At 40.0% G+C, this 20368-nt stretch overlaps 1 protein-coding gene across 2 annotated transcripts in view; it reads right to left on the bottom strand.

Annotated features, from left to right (window-relative positions):
* Positions 1-20368, bottom strand: part of LOC139687950 (leucine-rich repeat neuronal protein 1-like) — a 778766-nt gene that overhangs the window by 518216 nt on the left and 240182 nt on the right. For both annotated transcript variants that reach the window (XM_071585318.1, XM_071585319.1), the window contains exon 3: positions 9898-9980. The gene's annotated coding sequence lies outside the window, so the exon portion shown is untranslated. The remainder of the gene's footprint in view (positions 1-9897; positions 9981-20368) is intronic.

Here is a 20368-nt window from a genome sequence, read left to right as displayed (position 1 = left end):
TGAGTGGAACAATAAGAGTACAACAATCTCATACTACCGCAGTATACTGTCACTATTTCACAAAGTAAGATGCTTGAGAGCAAAATTGATAAAATTTATTTTTATTTTCATAAATTTTTTTGGGGTACAGTGAAAACATCACCAGAAATTCTAATAAGTCATCCTAAATTTTGGATTTGATTATAAAAAATAAATTATACCATAGATTTATTAAATTGAAAAACTATTTGGTATACTAACCTACTATTATGTTGTTTTAATGAGGCTTTTAACAAATAAAAGAGACTAACTGGAATGTTTAATACAGTTATATCTTGACATCTCTTCCATAACGCTTACTTATGGAATGAATAGGGCAATAAAGGGTATTCGTTGAATTGCTTCTACGCACAATGTACCGAAAAATCATTCAATACATTCTATTTTTTAAAAGAGTTATCTCGTGCAATATTTGGACATCCATTTATTCCCACACATGTAAAAAAGCTTCGTATTCATTCCTTCGGCCATGAGTGGCGCTCCCTCATGTCACCAAAAATAGAATCTATAAAAGCAAGGCACGTTACGAGATCGAATCGATCAAAGTACATTTTCTAAATAACAGTGAATGGGCAATTGTTACACCAGAAGCAGAAGATGGCCTGCGGTTTCAATTTAAGGGTTGCTCATGATTTAATTGCCGAAAAACCAATATTAGAACCTTCTTAGGAAACTATTTAGCAGTGAATGGAAAAAACGAGACATTAAATCAAATATTTACCATCAAAATATCAGGTGAACGACAGTGTAAATACACGGCAAAATTCTGTAAACGTATGATCGAATAGATACATTTAAGTTTTTTTAGATGAATGCAAATCACCCCAAGCAAGGAAGTGTTTTATCGATGCAACTTGTACTCAAAGTTGGACTATGTTACAACTATTTATAAAGCGTGGGCAGTAGGGGGAAAAAATATACGATAAATTATCCATCTAAATTGACACATTCCTCGATTTAAGTTGCGAAGTTATTGATTCCCAATAAAACGCATAGCAGTGAAAGGAAGAAATGCTGACTAATTGGCATACTCTGTTAATATTGTGGCTGCCGAAAGAAATTCCAAAAAGGAATTGAGGGGTTAGGAGCGTGTTTGCATAAAAACCTGATCCGAGGGTTTAAGTTCCTTGATCAAGCGTTAATATTTCAAAAGTTTTGAATGGTAATAACATTTTGAATACTTAAATAAAGTGATGGACACCACGGAAGATATAATGGGGTATTGATAGAATTGGCATGATTGTATGGAGGTAGAATGTACGCGGATTTGTAGAAGGGTTGATGGTAGCGTCGAATTACAGATTGTGTTTTGTAAGGATAGTTAAAAAATGTATTATTGTGCCCTTTTATTGTCTGTACCAAACCAAAATCTCCCGTAAATGACATTAAACAAATAATAACTATTCAAGAAGGATAACCTAAATTCTAATGAGCAAAAATAGTATCTAACAGCAAACTAAATCCGGTGCCCGTTTCTAAAAGGAGTATCTTTTTGCGGCAGTTGGAGAAATGTGTAATATTTTTAATCAGTCGTAATACATACGCACATAAAAATTGATATCATCCTGGTCATTTGTATGTAATGATACAGGAAAGTATAAGAGTGGACGAAAGATAATGATTTAATATGCGAGAGTAAATTCCGTCAGCCAGCGTTTCGAAAGACATTTCCCTTGCCTCGCTCGACACATTACTCCCTTTGGTATTATAAATAGCCATGAGTCAAATCAATGCGTTCGATTTGTACATTTCCCATTGCTAATTTACAGCTCCCTCGCTGCAGAGGTTAGCTCTACCGGGTCCGTGCAATGCATTTGAAGCATCATAACTATTAATTTTAAAAGCAAAAAGTGAATTTTACTGCCTCATAAGCAAAAATTGATGAATATTTGCTTATGGCAAATATTTTCTCCCTGAGTTGAGAATTTAATGCAGGTTATTATTTTTGTATACAATTATAGTTGAAGAACCAAAAATTCTTGATCGGTTTATTTTTATCATTGTAAAAAACTATTTATATCATTGTAAAAAAAGAAAGAATACATTAACATGAGTGCCCATTTGTTGAGTTTAAATAGCAAATAATTCCATTTTTTAATTATTTACGAAATAACAATCAGTTTTCCAATAGTAAAGAAAAATGATTCTACCCACTAACAGCTTGAAAGAGAAAATCACTTTCAAATACCAGGACACATATAAGAAAATTAACCATTTTCGGCATAAATACACAATTTTCCAGCAAATGATATCAGTGCAGATTTATTGTTAGAATTAATGAGCGCAATCTCTTGTTTATATAATTGGTATTTACTCTAAAATGTGAAAAGTATAATTTATGAGGTGATGGCATAGAATAGTATTATAGAAAGTTAATTTTTCCTGTAGATACGAAAATAAAAATATGTCATCAAGATTATATAACGCTTCATCAGCGTACGAAATTTTATTCCGATCCTTCGATTAGTTTTAAGGCTCTTTTCGATAAAATCACTCATGCACCAGGCGACATGCGATGCGGACTGTTGGAAATCTGACAGAAGACCGACGCTGAATAGGTATCGTATATTCAGTTACCATGCGCACTTACGTGATTCCTTGTTTTCTTAAATTAAATCGCAACTTGCTTATAACTCAATGAAAACTGCCCATCAATGGATACTCGCAGTTATCACGTTTCATTTTACAGCTGCAAAGCTAAGCACCCTCCATTCCAAATTGAATGCCCTCGCTCAAATGAATCAACGGTTTCATAAATTAGGAATCATTAAACTACGCTCAACTCCATCTTGTCAGAAATATTATCTTAACCTTTTAAAAACTACGATGGTGGTCCCAGAAGTAACCGACCCAACAAAGAAAACACAGAAATTTTGGAAAAAATGTGTTTATTTTTCAACATTATCTCCTTTCAGCTCTATTCTCTTTTCCCAATGATGTTCAATCAGTTCGATACCATTTTTATAATAAGAGCTGTCTCGCTCCTCAAAATACCCATTAACTGCCGACATTACTTCTTCACGGTTGAAAGATGAACACCGGGCCATTTTTTCCCGGGCCAGTTTGCGAACAGAAAATTATCCGAGGGGACTAAATCTGGTGAATAGGGTGCATGAGTTAACCATTAAAATTTAATTCATGATTTTGGCCATTAAAAATAACGGATTTGTGAGCTGGTGCATTGTCTTGATGAAACAACACTTTCTTCTTAGCCGAATTCGGCCGCTTTTGCTTGATTTCTTCGCTAAAACGTTGCAATAAGTTCGCATAAAACTCGCCATTGATAACTTTTCCTTTTTCAAGATAGTCAATGAAAGTTATCCCACACGCATCCCAAAAAACGACACCATAACCTTACCTGCAGACGATACGGCCTTCGCCTTCTTTGGAGGCGGTTTTGCATTTTAAAAACCATTTTTTTGTATGTTTTTTTGTCTTAGATGTGAATTAATGGACCCATGTTTCATCCATGGTTATGAAACGGCGCAAAATTCTGGTTTGTCGTTGTGAAACTTTGCTAAACACTCAATTGAAACATCTTCACGACACTGGTTTTGCTCGAGTGTGACCAAACGTGGCACTCTCTTTATTACAGCTCTTTTATGTCCAAATTTTCAGTTAATATGCAATGTACCGCATTTTTGAAATTCCTACCACGTCTGCTAGCTCGCGTTCCTTCAGTTGACGATCCTTCAGTATCACTTTGTGAATTTTCTTCACCGTTTCTGGAGTCCTAACCTCATTTGGCCGACCAATGCGATGCTCGTCTTGACAGCTGGTATGGCCTCGTTTAAACTCTGCTACCTAATATTTTACTGTTTTAAACGATAGGAGCAGACTCACCCTGAGTAGAATACAATGCAGCTTTTATATTGGCTCGGCTGAGGCCTTTCAAATAATAGTATTGTGTCATATAACGATGACCAATTTTTTCCATTTTCACAAATCATTGAAAACGTTCACTATTGATGGCTGCCAAGCAAATACTAAGCAGCATCGTGTCTTCGAAATTGAAAGAGTTTCCCCAAAGGTTGCATTCTTTCTAATATAGATATTTTTCAAACAACTCGCCATCTCTAGATTTGGCCTGGTACTTATAGGACCACCCTTGTATTAAAGGGAACAGATATATCATGTGAAAAGTATTGGCTATACAATTACCAAAACGATGTGTTAAAGAGTACTACAAAGTTACAGTTGAAATGATAAAATGTATGCATAGCAAATAACTATATAAGATATTTAACATACATTCCGTACGTATTGGTGCAGAAAGTTTAGATTTGAAAAAAACTTTTCAACAATGACACACGCACCAGGACAACATACGAGGGTCATCCGGAAAGTAGTATCCGTTCGTGCCGCATGAAGTGCTGACGACGCGAGTAGCCGCTGGACGAGGTCAGATAGCTTCAGTGGCTTGTCTGCCTTCTCTGAGCCAAGTTGCGTGACGCTAGCATTGCCAGTGTTGTTTCTGTGATTGTTTACAATGTTTAAAAAAATTGAGAACGCCGCCAGTTGTGAAGTGAGGGCAGTGATTAAATTCCTCAATGCAAGAAACGTTCGCCCATGTGATATTCATCGCCAATTAAAGGAGGTGTATGGAGACAATGTAATGGACGAGTCGTCTGTTCGGCGGTGGTGTCGCAACTTCAACATGGGGAGGGGGAACACACACGACGATGAGCGTTCGGAGAGACCGTCTGTCATTACAGACCAACTGGTGAGCTCAGTTGACGAATTCGTGAGGAACGATCGGCGCGTCACAATTGATGACATCTGTGAGCATTTTCCCAATGTTTCTCGAACAATTGTTCATGAAATTGTTAAACACCATCTGCATTATGCAAAAATTTGTGCAAGATGGGTCCCTCGCGTATCTCAATGAGCTGGCGGCGAAGGACTATGCAGCAGGAATACAGAAACTTGTCACACGTTATGACAAATGCCTTAATTTGCTTGGAGATTATGTTGAGAAGTAGTTTAAAGTATCCTCTTTCAAATAAAATTTTTTATGTTTGTTAATATTTACTTTTGTCTTTTTATTTCACGAACGGGTACTACTTTCCGGATGACCCTCGTAGATAGATCAAACGAAAGCTATTATTCAGTTAAATATCTGCTCCCCAAATTATGTGGCATATAAAATAGAGATTGTAACTTTCAATACCATGACCAATTCGTAGCAAGTAATAATGTACTATTCCACTGTTAAAAAATACATATTTCGACCAAGGTTTTTAAGTTACTTCGTCATCTTCAGGTGAATTTCTGAAACCAGAAGATGACGAAGTAGCTTTAAAACCTGGGCCGAAATGTATTTTATTCACAGTGCAATAATTCATTATTATTTGCTACGAATAATCTTCACTTTCCATTACTTAACGCCAACATCAAAAAAATTGGTCTAATTAACCCGTAAATATTGAAATATATCTAATTAATTAATTAATTTTACTGCACATAACGGAATTGGTCCAAATTTGCAAGTTGGGATGATTTCTTTATAAAGTTGAATAGCAGGGAAAAATGAATATGTTATTGATGGAGAGAGAAAGCAAATTTAGGCATATACCTCAAGTGAAAATAGAGATTCTTATATGATTTATTAAGAAGGACGTAGAACAGAGAAGGTGTCAGGGATTGGGAGAATTGACATTGAATAGAGTAGAATGGAGGACTGCAGTTAACCAATCTTAGGATTGAAATACTGATGATAATGATGCATGATGTGGTGAATACATCACGTAAAGAGAAATAGATGACATTTTACCAAATTAATTTGAGTCACGAAAAAGTACGATGCATTGCTACATTTAGAAGCACAATTGGGTTGCAAATGATTTAATACACTGAAGGTAGTCGTGATTAAAGCTTAATAGAAATGAAAAACTATGTTTTTTTCTATTATTATGGATAAAAATAAGATGAACAGATGAGAAAAAAGTATAGGGTAGAGCTGAGGAAAGAGATAGTGGTGTTTTTGAAGGATATTGTAAAAGCAGGGCTCGTGTATGCAGGAAGGAAGGGCTATGGGATGAAATGTTGTGGCTACATGCACATACATGGTAGTTAACGAGGAGCTAAATAAATGAACAATTTAGCTCACATGCATCGTGAATTGTTTCAAAAATAAGTTTCCATCGGGATCGCTTCAGAACCAGTTCTTGAGCTCAAACATATGACACAGTCACACACTCAATAGCAGTCGACTATCATCAAATCCATTTCACATCCTTTGGAGAAATAAAATAAGAAACCTTGGCAAAGTAGAGGAGTTTCGGCTAACAGTTAAGGAGTAAAAAGGTGTTGCTTGCCGTTTATGTTCCAAAAGGGTACTCGTAGAATCTTCTTGTGGGGGTCTTACGAGCTCGTATGCAAACAAACATTTGATAATGAAAATGAGGAGCATCTGGAAGAAATTTCATTACATCCTACAAATTATTGGTGTAATAATATATAAAAAAGACATCCTTGTTTAAAATGTTAGCATTAAAAATGATAATTAATATTGTGAAACTTGGCAGGTTTTCTATTACTCCAATGAAATTAGGAAAAGAGGGTTGAGCCCAAATCTTTTTTATACAAGGGACAATTTTGAAACTCGAATTGCTCAACTGGTGTCGTTTTTTTGACCGGGTGATTTGCTTTCAGATTTACTTTTTGGAGTAATAGAGAGAATTCGAACAAATCCCAAAGAGAGCGCAGAAAATATGCGCCAGCAGGCGCCTTCAGCCTCCGAGAGAAAGACGCCGTGGTGCGCGCCGCCGGCTGAGGGGTGATCGGTGGCGCGTGGGACGTCTGGAATGAATTGGCCTCAGGGGAGATCGCCACGGAATTGAGCGGGATATTGAAGCTGAGGATCTAAACAGTGATCCGGCTTGTGTGGCAGAAGGAAGAACAGAGGAGTGCGGGTTGGAAATCTAAGGAATTGCTCCCTCCATCCACTCCGACTTCATGCTCCATCTCCTATGGGGTGTAGGAAGGCTGTCTTCGGGAGGGGTGGAAAGCAACGCAGGTGGAAGAAAAGAGTTGAAAGTGTGTGACATTCCGAGAGTAGGAGGAACGGAAGAGTTAACCGAGGATGCAAAGACGAAGTCGGACCACGTGAAATTATCTATGCGGTTGTGGAATGGCAATGCGTAGGAAACAGGGTAAGGGGAGGTAGGTGAATGAGGATATGAACTTGAGCAAAAGAGTTGAAATGGGTTTAAATCTATTTGAAATAAAAATTTCCTTCGAGACTTTCAAATTATATGGTTCCTTTACGAACAAGATGCAGCTCCTTCGATATTTTCTGACCAAGGAAAGGGATCAGAGCTAAGAGAGAGTTTCGTTAAATAATAAACCATAGCGAGGATAGGCTAATAATATTTTCATATTTCGAAGGCTTTCACGGCTTCAAAGAGATTTTCTCTCCGTCTAAAAAGTTCTAGCCTAAATGGTCGGGATGAATTCTAAATGCCGTAACTTCATTTCCGGTGGTAGTATTTTTCTTCCTAGGAGATTACTCCGCGAAATAAATTGGTTTTTCTCCAAGGGATGCATGATATTACGCGCCATATTGCATTGTGAAATATTCGACCTCCCGAATTTAAAAAAAAAATGCGTGGTCAACTGTCCTTCGGGGTTTTTCCGAGGGGACGACAACAACTAGAAGCCAGAACACGAGTATGAATACAGTAAGTATGGGCCCAACGGGAACAGAAATGAGCATTCTCGAAGCGAGATTATGCAAAAGTAAATTATGGAAAAAGAAGTAGGCAGTTAATAGAAGGAAGTGATGAAAACACTAGCGAAGTTGTAGCTGGAGAGCTGAGGGGAGCGAGGGCGTTGCAAAGACGGGAAGCCGTAGCAAAGAGTCCTCGGAAAGGGAGCGGGGGAGACAACAAATCGAATGCAATGGCGTAAGAAGCGTACATACACGTAAGAAAGGTGCGAGGCAGGGCGTGAGTAGGACAGTGCAAGTGCATCCGTGCAAAGGAGTCCCGGCTGGCGATTCGGGAGCAGGTAAGAAGGTTATTTGGGCAGCGGAAGGAGAGTTTGAAGTGGAGAGGGGTTGAATCCCCCGCTTTGCCGGCCTGAGGGGGATTAGGGCAAGCGTAGAGTTGGGAGCGCTCGGAGAGGGAGGGGGGCAGAGTGAGACTCTTATGAGGGTTGGAACGGCGGCAGCGGACAGGCACAAATTTCAAATGCGGCCGGGGGACGGGTTTGGGGGAAAGAGGTTTGGGTCCGTGAGGGAGCAGGTGGGGCGGATATGCTGGGTGTGGGTGGGTGGAGGAAGGTGAGGGGTGAAAGTGTGCAGGAGGCGTAATTGGATGGAATTTTTGTCGCTTGCGAGGATTCAGGAAGGGATGGAGGAGAGAAGGTAATGGGGGAAGTTGGTTCAAGTTTTGATTTGAGGTTGAGTCGAGGGACAATCCCAGGGTTGTTGCGGAAAATCTACGGTTTCTGGCCGAGTTAAATAAAGCGATTACTTTAGTCCCAAGATACTAAGTCCTTCAGCAAGCGGGTTATGTTTAATGAATATGAACTTAGGATAAAAATTGGGCTTTTCAACAGTACCGATAATATAATTCGACAGTTTTTTCAGTTAACAATAATTCTCCCATGTCTTAATTAGTATTGTTCGACGGATTGCGAAATTTGCCTATTCCAAAAGTTTTTAACATTATCCAGTTCTGTGCAGATGGTACACACGTATAGAGGTGCATATGACACATATTGTAAGAGAATGAGGGGTTCGGGAAGAAATAAGAGTAAGTCGAAAGAAAGGACTACATTGGCAATTAAAATCCTTAGAATCCCTGGTAAAATAAGGACATATTTAGATCTCTTAGGGCTTAAACTATTAATAAATCAAGAATATGCCGTCCCAAAGACTACTGTGCGTTGACCGCGCAGCAATTTTACAGGTATACATTCACTACGGTGAAATTGTTGTAGAATTAATATATGTAGTTTTCATGAATAAAGGATAAATGTATAATTTAAAGATATATTTAAATAGCCATAGTTGAAAGTACTTTTATTCAATATTTGAAATAAATCCGAATGAATTAAATATATCATTTATTAAGGATTTCCAAAATGAATTCATACTGTCAAAAAATTGCGAGTGGTTAAAGTGGAATTGACAGGTACCATTTCTAACGCCAATTTTATTTTGAAATCGGTCAAAAGATACTAGCGTAAATTACTGCAAGAAATGTTTAATCATCATTAATTTCCAATCTTTAAGGAAACAATTTTTTTTAAACGCGGCTATAGTTTTCTGGCAAGGACAATAAAAAATACCACGATAGAATGTAATCAAATAATGAATGGGAAGGAATTGATATTATGATCTTTTTTAAAACAAAGTGAAGAAAGGCATACATTTTTTCGCGGTGCCTATTATAGCAAAATTTCAAAATTTGGTCTCTGACGATATACACCGAGTGTAAAGTATAATAAGAAAGACAGATGAAATTATAAAGACTGAATGATATGACGACCAACAAAGAATGTTGCCAATAGCAGGGTATACTAAAATGAAGAGGATATTATTGGACATCACTCAAGGAGGAGGAAAACTGAATTGAAGAAACATAAAAAAAGCAATTGTACGTTTGACGACGTTATAAAAGACATAATATAAGTCAGGTAGGAAAATAGCAATCCATTTTGACTGCATGAAGGAAATTAAAAATACTCTGAAAAAGAAAATAGATTTATGGTATTTAAGAATTTATTTATATTTCGAAGAACTTCAGGTGTTAATTTATTTGAAATGTCATAAAATATGTAACAATGCTAAAGTCTTTCAACATTTCATTTCTAATCCTTAAATTACAAAAACAAAACGTCTTTACTCACAAAATTGCAACGTTGGAGAGATCTGGAACTCCAATCTTCAACATGATGTCGTCCAATTAAAATAACTTATGTTTAAATTGATCCTGAAAATGTAATAGAATTTATTTTAGTTTGTCATATTCAATTACGTCTTACCCTTTTAAAAATTAACAGCTAATGAATAACTGATCGTAGCACTTTTCCACTTGATATTTTCACATTAAGTGGAAAAGTGCTACGATCAGTTATTCATTATGTTCAACTTCCACCACATCACGCCTGAAGCTACTCAATTTGTTATCAAGAGCTAATTCATAAACGTTGTTGTCCCTTAAAGTGCATTGTTTCGTCATGATATTTTTTCATATCAGTTGTTATTCAACTGAAAGAAAATAACCGTAGGAAGCCGCAAATGAAAATTATTATTATGAAATGCTAATGATTCCAAAATAATCACATCTAGGAAAACTTATATCAGGTGGTAAAAAAACAAGGCTTTGTTAATAAGGGGTTGACTTTGCTGTTCAAAATTCATAAACAAACTAATTTCAAAATCTTCCAATTTTATTAGGAATTTGATGGAACCATCAGATTTGATGAATTTCATCATTGGAAATTCATGGATATGAAATAGCGAAGGCTGTTGATTGTAGTTTCGCAGTAAATCAAGTTCCGAAATTCCCCTTCGCTGGTTCGCAAATACGCCCTATCCAATGACGACTGAAGAACCTGGGAACCAACGGGACTGGGTCATTCTCTTTCAAATTAAGGAGATACGACTACTTCATCCAACTTTGCTATCTCCCTCCCGTTAATGAATTAAGCCGGGAACTAATTGTGCCGCTTGTAATTCATTAACGCGCTCACGTACTTGGGCTTCGTGATTTGAAATCACGGAGACTGGGGATGATCGAGCCGAACAATCTGCAAGCAAACTAACTATCACAAACCCCACCAGCTTCGTCCTCACGTCTCCAGCCTCCCGTACCTTCTCACCGTCGGTACTTCTCCCGACCTTTCCTTCGAATCCCATTAATTAGGGAGCTGCTCTCCAAACGAGCGCGGCGGGCATTCGTGTTTCAACGGCGACCGTCGTTATAGCGACGAGGTGAGCTGGGTACAACTAATAGAGACGATGGTAAGGGTGGGATTGCTTTTGGGTTGAGAAGGGACTGGTTTGGAGCGCGGAAGAAGAACGAGAAAATTGGACCGGGCCTCTCAACGGGCCCCGAACTGATGCGAGGACCTTCCCCGCCCTGACCCTTCAGGCTCGCAGCCGGGTCATAGCCTCCGGGAGAGGCTGCGAGGGCAACGGGCCCCCTCCACTTCTTGCTCCCTCCCGCTCCGCCGACTCCCATTCCTTCCCATATTCTAAGTTCTCCGAAGAATTCCCTTCGGAATTTTTTCTCGCCTCCATTTCCCTCTCCTTCTCCCCATACACAACGTTAAGATGAGGATCACATGTCCCTCAGGCGGCACTGCACATTTTGGGCAAGTTCGCAGCGAAGGCGGGAATGGAAGGAAGAGGAGAAAGAGCGCTTTTGGATGTGCGTGCCTCAAGGTGTGTATGTGTGTGTGGGCAAGGGGAGTGGGAGCAACTTGACTCAAGTTTTCGTCACTACCTTTCTCTGCAAATTTGGAGGATATCCTCCTCGACCTACTGTAAACTGCCTCCACGCCACACCACTCATCCTTCGACTCCTGCCCTCTTCTACCGAAGAGAACACCATCGCACCCCTTGCCCCATCTCTACCCATCGCCTTCAACCTTATGGTTTCCACCCCACCTCTCTCCCCCATCCTTCCACACAAAAACGGTTTTAGAGTCTGGCTCTCCCCCTTTCGGATGTGTCCTCGCGAGACGGTGGAAGTGAATGCGACGCTGAGAACTTGCGAAGTAAACCAGCCAGCCGGCTAGATGATCTCTCTACTCCTCCTTTCACTACCTCCCACCTCTCCTTTTCCCTTCTGCCTTATCTCTTTCTCGCCGTGGGCAGTCTCTCCCAAGAGGTGAAGGAGATGAGACTCCCTGTGAGGTTGGGGAATATAGAAGGGGGTGGAGGAGATAGTTTGTGTGCACGCAAGCCGGGAGGTGGTCAGGGCGGAGAGAAGGGGGTTGGAAAGCTGGGGCTTGAATGTCTGCTGCTTCCGAGTCGTGTTGTGAGCGAGAGTGGAAGCGAGTGGAGGGACGGGAAGAGAACGTCCAACTCTCTCTCTCTCTCTCTCTCTTCCTCTCTCTCTCTCTTCCTCTCTCTTACTGGCTCGCGACGGAAGTTTGGTTTTGAAATGCGCTCACGTAGAATGCCCACCAGTGGGGGGGAGGAGGGGATTTGGTGGGGCCGCCTCAGGTTCTCCTTGTTCTCCCTGACCTTCCCTCTATATCTGCCTCCCCCCGTTACAAATTCCTCTCTTCCGCCGTGCCGCAGCTTGTACTTGTCGTACATACTTCATGTCGTACGTAGCAGTACCTCGCAGAGTCGCGCTACGACAGGGAAGTTCGCAAGGACGCTCCCGCGGGCTGACTGCTGGACATGCGGAGGTCGTTTCTCCTCGCATCTGCTTATGACCGCATGTCCGCGTGACTTCGCCTTAGTTTCGAATTACTTTCGCATATGTGGCATTGAGATTCCTTGAATTTCATTTTTCATAAAAGATGCAGAGTTTATTTTTTATGCGGTAAAAATTACATGAAGAAGGCATGGGAAAAGTTTAAAACACGCTTGACAGGCAACGTATTTTTGGAAGTAAAATTTTATCAGTTTTTATCAGATTTAACATTGAAAATTATTATGAAAATAGTAAAACACAATTCAATTGAGATGGCGTTATCTCATTCTAATATTTTTAAACCGTGTTAAAGCTACTTAGGGGGAAAACTCAATTTGTTTCCATAAGCCAAATTTTATTTTTATGCTTTCGGAAATTATTTTAATTTTAAGTCCAATAAGAAAAATAAAATATTAAAAGCGCAACAGTGAAGAGAGAAAGCCTGGATAATAGTGGTGAAGATTTAATGAACTGTTAAAGTCAAGACCGAGGACGTACATAAAAGAGCAGAAGAGGAAAAGTTCATAGTGATAACGCAAAGCAATGAAGAATCACATGAATTCGACACTCCTTAACGAACAATGGGTTAGTTAAGAAGAGTAGAAGCGAAAAATGAAGGAAATATCCCACGAGTAAGACCAAAAGACTAATAATTAGGACAAATTATGGATTACGAATAACTGATTCTATCAGAGCGTGAAGGAATTAACACTGAATAGATAAGAATGGAGGGCTGCAGTTAAATAATCACAGGTTTGAAATGCAGATGATAAATAAGATATTAATATAACATTCAAGAATAATTAGGTACTTGTTTTATGGGATTTTTTAAATTGTGAGCATGTAAAGAGTTTTAATGACAATTAGTCTATTGCCCGTGTTTCTTTTATTCTATTACTAGAATATGAAACACCTAAAAATAAAGCTTATAAATCACGTATAAGTGTAAGAAATATATTTTAAACAGGTGTACTGAACTATTCCTCTTTATAGGTGTACCTTTATGAATAAATCCACAGTTGTCAACCGAAAGGTAAATTTGATAGTTGAACGTAAATCTTACCTAATACCAAGACCTAAATGGCGTGTGAAATCACACATCCAGGTAGGGGGACCAATTTATTTCCCTGCGGCGCCCATGGTTTCCCAGAAAGATTTGGAACCCGAAATCACATTCATTTGGTTAAGCTATGATTGCTCATAGGCGTCCATGAGAATCTAACCCGAGCCGTCCAGTCAATTAACCAATGCGCTAACCGCTAGATTACGGTGTTCGTATACACAACAAAAAAATACGGATATAAATTAATGTATTTTAATCATTCATAACGGCTAATGAGCTTAACAAATGCTTCTCGTCTAATACATCAAATAATAATCAATCAATGAAATAAAAATAGCTCAAAGCGCATTCTCGTTGATAGAAACTTACGCAGTAATTCACCAGTGCTCAATGAAGATACCTATTGGTTCCGGAAGACAAACAACTAAACAACATTTACAAATAGCCATGCAAACGGCGCACGTTTTCGTACCCGACGTTTTACCCTTAATAACGAGTAAAATGGCTTTCGCAGAGGCCCTCTGGTGCTTCGCGGCAGCTTTCGCTTTCATGCAGGGCGTACATTCATTGGGGGAAAGGGCAGAAGAGGCAGCACACGCGTGTTTCTGATCGAGGAGGGATTGAGTAATGGAAGATGGAGGGAGAGCGGGTGTGCGGGGGAGACGGTGGGATTCACCGCGAGGGAATTATTTATGCAGTCCACCCCTAAGGGATTACCTACACCCACTGCCACACTCACTCCGACTCTTCCTCCGCCGCCAACCCAAGTTCAGTTCCCCCATACTCCGCCACTTCATTTATACCCTCCCGCCAGCACCATCAGATCCACCAACTCCGTCCGAAGTCCGATGGCGAAATAACTGCACCCTCCCTCTCCCTTCTACGGCGCGTACTCCTCCCCTTTTATTACCCATCGTGATCTACCCCCTACCCATCCCCCGGACCTCATTCAACCAGCCTTCTCTCGCTCACCCGCCCCACCCCTAGGTCTACACTCCCCGCGATTGGAAACCGCCAACCCATCTCCTCACCCCCCGCAAGCAACCCCACGGCGGGGCGGCGACCGCAAAGCCACAGGGTCCGTCAGCTTCCTCTCGGCCTTTTCGACTGGGAACGGGGTGGTATAGAGGCAGTGGGTGGCAGGAGACTGGTTTCGGGTTCGCTTATTGGGGTGGGGTCGCATCGGGCGGGCGCGTGACTCGGAGTTAACGAGCCGTAACCCTTTTCGGCAGTGCAGCGGCTGCATTACGACCCAGACCATGATATTCGTGTCGGCGAGGAGTTTTTAAATCCAGCGGAGGTCAGAGGGTTGCGTGGGATTTGGAGAGGAATTTGAATTAATTCAGGGAAATCTTACCACCCCCTCATGCTATGACTAAGCTTTTCAAATCACCCCGGTCTCGTCCGATCGCGTGCGATCCAACGCATAACACCCTCCTCCCGTCACGCCCTCTCGATCCCTTCTCTTTATCACTCCACACGTTATATCGGCGACCCTTGCTCCAGGAAATCTTCCGCTGGTCCATTGAGTTGCTCGTGGCAGCGAATATACCCTTAGTCACCACTCCTCTCGTTAGCCTGACGCCAACCCGTAGGAATTTCGGTGCTTCTCATCTCCATTTCTCCGGCGCATGTAATAGCGCCTTTCAAAGAAAAATCTTTGAAGAAGAGACATGAGCTACATCTTCTAATTAGGCTATAAATAAAACCAGTGATATCATGACATTCTCTCTAAAATATTTTCGACTTTAATTCTGTTAGAGTCTACCGGATAAAGTACTGTAACAAATTTTAAATGTTCATGGAAAGTTTCAAAATATTTTTTCTAAGCGTGAAAAACATCTTATATTATCAAGAGGTCTTAAAGTTTAGTTTCTATCAATACGTTAGAACTTGAATTGTTCAGATTAAAATCAGAAAAGAGTTCAGATTAAAATTTGTCAATAAAAGGAACAAAGAGAATAAATTCAAAATCCTGCAAATTTTGGGCCATGTTTGGGCATACTCTTTAAGGTTCAAAAAATAAACAAACATATACACTTATGTACATACATACAGCTATCAGTACGTATAATATATGTACAGATGGGCATTTAAACATACGCCAACTATCATTCTTCTACTGAAAATTCATCCGACATGGTTCCTGGACGTATGCACGAAAAAGAAATGTTTCACCTTCAACTAACATATTTTACTCCCGTAGAGCGGTTAGACCAATTCCCCATTGAATATCTTTATCATTTCTTGAAAATCAGAGTGATATTCGTGATTGCCTACCTTTTTCTCATTTTCATCCGAAGCATGCCCATTTTGTACGAAATAGTTTCTCCTAAGCTTAGTATTAGGGAGCACGTCTCATTATCCTGTCCTGAGATAATGCATTCTCCCGCCTTCATCCCAGCTGGACACGGAATATTGAAATCAGGGCACTCAAACCTTCCCACACCCGCCGGCGTTAAACCCTCACCCCCCTCGCGGGGGAGCCCCAGCGGTGCCTCCCAGCATCACAATGTCACGCACCACAATGCCCGGGACGCCTCGCCTCCTTCCGGTCTCGAGAGGGGAAGAGAGAGAGGGAAATAGCGATTTCGAGTGAAGGCAGAGCCATGGAATGGAGTCGCATCCCCTGCCTCCGCTAATGCATGCGACACCTGCGATCCCCGTGTTCCGATGGATTTAACGTTACCACGAGTGTTGCCTGGGGGAAGGGAGCCAAGGGGGAGAAGGAGGGGGCGAGAGGAGACAGTTGCCTGGGAGAGAATGTGTTCGCTCCCCTCACATGGTATAGGTGAAACGTTTCCCCTCGTTACGGCGAATTCACAACCAGACAGGCGTGTTTAGGAACTTCCAAAGGGGGAGGCGATTAAAGAGCAGTGACGGGCACGGAAGGGAAATATTTTTTATATTTATTATATAGCAATGATATATATTCACATTGAGGAGTTTTGCACGCATCTGGTTTTTAAACTCATTGCATAACAGATGAGATAAATTCAAATTTGAAAACTTTTTTACTTCTTGAAATTTTTTAATTACTCCAAAATAATTATGCGGCAACAATTATTTTATTTTATTCATCAAGTTTCTCAGAAAAATTTAGGGTACACCATGGTGTCATTTTTTTAACTATATGATCATTTTTGACAAGAGTGAAAATTTTCTTAAGAAAAAACACTTTTTTAAAATTCGAAAACCCCTCCTCATGGTGCAAATATGGAATGGGCTGATTGATTGGCATAATAGATAAAAACATTGAAATTTGGCCGAAGAAAGAAGATTTTAAAGTAAAAGATATGAACTAATTGGTGGTTTTGAAGAGTTGGCAAGTTAATGAGGACAATACACGTAGTTGAAGCCAAGGTGAACGTAAGGATATAGACAGGAAAACCTAAATCCGGATTAATAACAGATAGTTGTGAAATATGAGTGCAAGATAAGATAAGTGGATAGAAAATACGAGCGGAGTGTAATTCAACTTGTCGAACCAGTCGTATCAGTGATAAAAGCGATCATGCGGAAAAGAGATGTAGGGATAAATATTTGAGTTCTTTATTAGAGGAATAAGTAGGATTTTACGTTAAACAAAAGGGGTATATACAAGTGAGGATAATGACGATGAGAATTTTTAGAAGTTATCACTAATTTGGTGGTTCATTCAGTTCCAGATCTTAAAAATTTATAATGACCATGCAGAAAGAATTCCTACTTAGTGGACGTTATCCTAGAACTTTCACTGAAACAATTGCTCTTCCATTAAATTTCACTCTAGAAGTATTGGGAAATGAAACGTAGGTTAATTTAACAGGTTTACGACCTGTCCTCCGAGCAAAAAGGCATTGGGATCGTTTCATCCCCATTGATTAGATTTCGGTTCCCAGCCTCCTTGAGGTCCTCCCCCTCAACCAAATACGGGGGCAGAAGGGTCTACCTGGTGTAGCGGTCAGAGATCTGATCCGAAAGCATTTTACGCCCTTCCCGCGTCCTAAGTGTAAAGACCATACCGCCGACTTCGATACTTCTTCCAAGTGACGCATTAGGGGATTATGGGACGACCGCAAGACCTGGGTGGGCCCCTGCATTTGTGTGAATGCCAGTCGAGGCGTTAAAGGGGTCGTCGCTCCGCACTCATTATCTTCCCTACCTATCTACCCCTACCTCACTCGGTCCCCCCTGAATCAATCACGTTACCAACCTTCCCCCTTAATACTGACAGCACGAGAGAGAGCGTGCGAGCGACGGGGAGCAAGGGAGACAGCGAAGGGAGAGTGCGCACTTTGCGCTCGGAATTGCAAATGACAGCGCGGCCAAAGAGACTTGAAAAGACTCGCGCGCAGTCCTCCATCCCCCCCCCCCCGGGACTCTCCCTGGAAAACATCCCTCGCTCTCTCCCAACTCACCTCTGTCTCCCTCTCTCTTTCTCAGTCTCCTCCACTATCACCAGCTATATCTCCCCCTCACTCTCTTCTGCCCCTCCCTCCCCTTCCTCCATCATTGGTCTATCTCTAACGTATATCACCCACCCTATTTTTATCCTTTTTCCCTCCCTAATTCCTTCTCTCTTTATTTATCTCTCCTTATGCCACACGTATCTAACCTTCGGTATTCGCCTCCCTCACCCTCTCTGTTTCATTCCTTCCTTTCCTTCCAATGTTTCCCAATTGGCTTCTCTCCCTCTTTCTCCCGGCTTCCCCGTTATCTCTTCCTCTCTATTCTCCTATTTACCATTTCCCTATTTCTCCTTCTGTGTCCATTTAAATTCCGCCATATCTCCTCCCTTTTTCACCCCTTTCTATTTCTTTCTCTCCTTCTTTGTATTACCTGTAACCGTCCCTATTCCCAATATCTAACCTCTATCTCCCCCTTCACTCCTCCTTACTTCGTTCTCCATTTATTTTCCCCGTTCCCTCTCTGTCTAGAGTTCCTTCTCCCTAGCTACTTGTAGTATCACCCTTTCCTTTATTTGTGTTTTCCTTTACTCCTTCTTGCCAGCTCAAGATTTCGACGATGCCACACACACAGTGGCGGAATAAATGAGTCCACGGCGCATCAACTGGCCTTGGATACGGTCACACAAGCCTTTTGCCTTACCTTGAGGAAATTCTAAGACAAGACACATCACTCAACGCTCAACGAAGCTTGCGTACCGAACAAGCGTCAGAAACATTTGATTGTAATGGTACCGTTACGAAAGGAGACATTCTATGCGTATGCACCAAATAAAATTAGAAATAATTGGTACGAGGAATATTTCTGAAGTCACACACGGCGTGGAAAACGAAAGCTTAGAATATTTCAAGGAACATATTGGTGTCAAAAATACTAATTTGGAATTCGAATGCATGATATAATCGTGAACTTTATTATTAAGGATTCCTCAGACCCATTTCAACAAGTAGAGATTTTGTGCAACTAAAAAATCGAAGAAAGAAGCATTAAAATTGTGGAAATCCTGAATGTGATATACATGACATCAATAGCCTATCTTAAAAATGACAAATCATCTATGGAAGAAGAAGAAATATTTTACATCCAAAACTAAAACTACTACAAATAGAATGAAGATGAAAGATATAATTAAGAATTAAAGATTTTTCTCGTAGAGCTGGGAGTAGGAAGGTTAAGGTTAAATATTTGTAATATATTTAGCCATATTGAAAACTTATTTGCTACATGGAAATTTATAATAATTATATTGCAATGATATGAACGGATTGAACTTTAAAGTAAGTCATAAATTATTGAAATTCAAAGTTTGCTATGATTTCGATTAATATTTATTTATATGAGCACCTAGTTTAGGGTAAGAAATGGATGTGAAATTTGTCAATAACTGCAATGAGGTTTCACTGCAAATTATAAATTTTTTCCACTCATGATACTCCCAGAATAAAAATATGATTAATTTTACCGGCACCGTCTCCGGATCATTCTTAGGCAAAAGCTGCATCTCAGAATTCCAGAGATTGATCACAAAAAATGGGCTTCCGAGCTTGAGAGCCACACAGTCAGCTGATATTACCTTCATCAAAAAATCACAACAGAATAGTTGTTAAACATATGTTTAATGGAAGTTTGTAACCCTTCAAGCGCACGGGGTACTCCCGAAAAAGTACGTTTAATCCAGAAAAGGTTCCAATAAAGAAGTAAAGGTAAAACCAATAAAAGACTAAATCTCAACTAATAGTTTCGTTATGATGTTTGACTCTCATCAGTTGTCGAGAAGTCAGAGACTCTTTGTATTCCGCGCAATCCAGTCCAGTGAAAAGTCGCGTTTTACTTTGGAATCAAAGTCGAGATTATTGCATTAAAATTTACAAACGTATTAATTATACCATCTGTAATAAATTGGTTCTAGGCTGGGGAACTAATTTAAAGTAGAGTTTTCAGTAACATACACAACTATAATATTGATTTTCCATGGGTAAACATTTAATTATTTCGAAATTTTGGAAGAACTGAAGTTGATATTTGCAATTTGGTGTATATTTTAGATATTAACCATTATTACTGACAATTTTTAGTAACATTTTATGCAAGTATTACGCACTGAATTTCAAAAACACATTCGCATTAATGGCTGATTTTGGCTCTAAATTTATTCTGTAGAGCATAAATTAGACAAAGAGAATAATATATTATATAGAGAATTTAATTTAAATTATAAACATTAAAGATAGATATCCCAACTAATGCCTGAGCTTTAATGTTTTCTACTTTTCAGAAACAAAAGACTTTTAAAACAACGTCAAGGGAAATTTACGAAGCCGCTTTCGCATGAGAAGCGTCGCATGCTTTTGTCGACATGCTACCAGGAGCCGAGACTCGAGGGAGATAATATCATTATCCAGCATCGTCATAAAGTAACCATGAGCTCGTAATC

This window comes from Hetaerina americana, unplaced genomic scaffold, assembly GCF_022747635.1.
Source record: "Hetaerina americana unplaced genomic scaffold, ioHetAmer1.1.p SCAF_2, whole genome shotgun sequence".
Taxonomy (NCBI): domain Eukaryota; kingdom Metazoa; phylum Arthropoda; class Insecta; order Odonata; family Calopterygidae; genus Hetaerina; species Hetaerina americana.
Note: the sequence above shows the minus strand (reverse complement) of the source record. Positions and strands in the feature narration are given on the sequence as shown.